The following is a 3,440-nucleotide window of genomic DNA, read 5'->3' as shown; positions in this document are numbered from 1 at the left end:
CGGCAGGGGCTGGGAGCGCGCGCGCGACCCCTCGGATGCGGCGCACAAACACACGGGGCGACCCGGTCAGTCAAAGGGGGGGGGGGGCGGGAAAGCGGGCGCGATGCTCCCCCGCCCCCTCCTCTGCTGGCCGGAGTACTCGGGGCATGCATGCGTCCGCCCCGGTGTCCGGGTGCCGGCCGAATGGGCGGGCATGAGCGGGGCGGGGCGGGGCGGCCCGGCAGCCGGGCAAGCCGCAACGGCCCCGAGTCCTGACATGGGCGGCCGGGCGAGCGCATTGACCCCCCCCCCGCCCCCGCGCGCGCGCGCGCACTTGCCCCGGCGTTGGCTAACATCGGCCTGGCCAGGGGCTCGTCCGGTCCGACTGGCTCGCTCGCTCACTCGGGTGCTCGTCCGCCCTTCCCCCGGGGCATATTGGGCCGCCGGGATTTCGCATGGCCGATCTGCCTGCCGCGGGGGCTGCCCTCCGAGGTGGCGGCCCCGGCCGGCGGCGGGGTGCCCCAGCCCGGTGACACCGGAAGTGCGGGGGGGGGGGGCGGGGGGCGGGGCGGGGCGCGCGCCAATAAACACACCACCGGCAAGTAGCCCGCCCGCGGACGCAGAGATGTTGGGCGCCCCAGGGCGCCGGGGCACCGGGCTGCTGTTGGCCGCTCCCGCCCGCCCGGACCCGGACCCGGAGGGCCAGACCATGCCCGTGCGCCCGAGCACACCTCTCGAGCCCAGTGGGCGCGCACCGCCCCGAGAGCACCGCGGTCGAGCAGGGATGCGGCTGACTCATCGAGGTCAAAAAGAGCCTTCCCCCCGCCCCCGCCGCCTCCTCCCCGAGGGGGGGGGGTCTCCCCTGTCTCCCTCTCTTCTGTTGGGTGTGCGCGATCGGCCGGTGTTGGTGGCCGCAAAGGAATGCGCGACCGTCTCCCCCCCCCCCCTCCCCCCGCCCCCTCTGGCCGTCGACTACCGGGCAGGATTCTCCGGCGGGCACTTGGGTGTTGGGTGCACTTGCGCGCGCGCGCGCGCGCACGAGCGCGTGCGAGTGTGGCCCAGGGCCGAGATGCCCCTCGGCGCGAGTGGGGACCGTCCTGAGCACCCGGAGATGGGGGGCGGGCGCGCGGACGTGCGGCCAGGCGGGCAGGCGCTAGAGAGCGTCAAAGCCCGGGGGGGGGGGGGCCGGCCTCTCCGGCGGCCCCCGGCCGGGCCGGCACAGTCATTCGCCTCCATCCCGGGAGAGCCCCAGAGGCGCCAAGGAGCAGCCAGCCAGCCAGCGAGCGAGCGAGCGAGCGAGCGAGGGGGAGGGAGGGCCCGAGCAGCCAATGATCCGGTCTTCCGGGAAATTGGGCCATTTAAATGTTCGCACGGAGCAACCGCATCCTGCCGGCGGCCGGCACCCCCGGGCGGAGGAATGAGGCCGCGGCCGGGGGCGCAGGAATGAAATGAAGCAGAACCGAGGATGGAACTCACACGACGCCGGCACCGGCGCACATACCCAGGCGGCTCGCCCGGCCCAGGGCATGCCGAGGGGCGCCGTGCCAAAGAGCCGCCCCTCGCGGGCGGCCAGCCGCGCCGGGCGCGCGCGCCCTCGCCCCCCCCCCCCTCCCGGCCCGCGCTTTGACAGGGGCACCGGCTGGGCGGCCCCCGCCCCCCCCCCCCGGCCTGGGCTGGAGGCCGTTGGGCCGCCACGGCGGGAGGCGTCGCGAGGGGCACGCCCGCAGGCCCGCCCCGGGCTCTGACACCGCGAACATCGGCGCCGGCGCAGGGCGGGGCCCGTTCTCGGGCCGGCGGGCCTCGTACCGGGCCCGGGGCCGCCGTGCCACTGGCGGGGCCGCCGCGCCGGAGAGCCCGACACCCGCCGGGGGGGTGCTTGCGCGCGCGACGACAAATGATCGGCATGCCGGGGGTGTGCGGTGCAGCGCGCGGGGGCCACAGCCCGTACACGCAGCCCCCGGCCTGGGGCAATCCCGGCGGGCGTGCGCGGAAGGCATGCTGCCCCCTGTCCCCCCCCCCAAAGGCAAGATGCAAATATGGCGCGTACATGGCCGCCCGAGGACGGGCCTCCCTGCGCCCGCGCCCGCGCTCGGCGGCCTCGCCCCTGCGCGTGGGTGGCGAGGCCAGGGGCAGCCCGCCGCCGGGGCCCGGTGGCCGCAGCTCCGGCGAGGAGTGCCGCGCGAACATTCCCATGAAGCCCAAGCGCCCACGGGGGAGGGGGGGGGGGGGCCGGGCGGGTGCTCGTACTCCCCCTGGCTCCCAAATTACGGCTGCGCGCGCGTGCAGCCGGCCTGGGCCGCGCGTGTACCCGCCCCCCCCCCCCGCGCCGCCCTTCCGCCCGGCCCGTCCCCTCGCTTGGTAGGTTCCCCGGCCGCCGCCGTCTCGGGCCCGGCGCATGGCCTGACAGGATGATGGGGGTGTGCTCTCGGGGGGGGGGACGGGGGCGCCCGGCCGTGCGTCGCCCGTCTCCCTGCCCGCACCCCTCCCCGGGCGGCCAAACAAACTCCCGCTGGAATTCATGCCGCCGCCGCCGCCGCCGCCGCCGCAAGACGCTTAATCCATCGGCCGATGACTAGTCCCGGCACCTGGCCGCCGCGGCCGGGCCGGCGGGGCAGCGGACGACCGGGGCCGCCCCGCCGGCCACGAGAGACGCCCCGCGCGAGGCCCGGAGCGTGGCGTCGGCAGAGACCGGCGCCCGCCCGGCGAGGGGTTCGGTGTGGCTCGCCCGGCGGCCACGGGGGGCATGGTCGGCCCGGCATGATGCGCGCGCCGCCGACGCCCCCGGGGCAACGCGCGCCCGGGCGAGGCGAGCCGAGGGGGGCACTCCGGGCGGAGGGGGCAGGATCGCCCCGGGGCCGCCATGGCTGCGTGGGCCTGCCCTTCGCCGCACCGCCCCTGTCCCGATGCCGCCCCCCCCCCGCCCTGGCGCGTTCCCTGCCCCTCTCTCTGCGGCCCGGCGGCCCGGCGGCCCTCTGCCCGGCTCGGCGCGCCGCGCCTGCCCTGCATGGGAGCCGACAATGCCGAGCTGACCGCCGCCGGGCCAGGGGTGCCGTGCGCCCCGGGGGCCCTGGGCCGTAATCGAGGTCGCCATTTCGGCGCGCGGCACGACAGCCCCATCCCCCCCCCCCAATGGAAATGCGTGTGTGCGTGTGTGCGTGTGTGCGTGTGTGTGTGTGTCGCCTCCCCGAGAGCCGGGTGTGGTTAACAAAGAGCCGCTCCGGCGGGAGGAGGCGGGAGGCCGGGGCGCGCCGGCGCGGGCAGGGCAGGGCAAGGCAGGCGCCCAACACGCCCGGCGGAGCGGCCGGGCCGGGGGCCGAGGGACCGCGAGCCTGGACGGGGCGCCCCAGCCCCGCCGGGGCCCCACCCCGGTTGCCGCAGGTGGCCTGGGCGGTCCTGTGCGGTCGTGGGCGGTCTCGCGCGCGCTTGTTTGTGCGTGTACGCAACGCGTCCCCCCCCCCCCC

Source organism: Fonticula alba, assembly GCF_000388065.1.
Source record: "Fonticula alba strain ATCC 38817 unplaced genomic scaffold supercont2.8, whole genome shotgun sequence".
Taxonomy (NCBI): domain Eukaryota; order Rotosphaerida; family Fonticulaceae; genus Fonticula; species Fonticula alba.
This window is presented reverse-complemented; position numbering follows the sequence as displayed.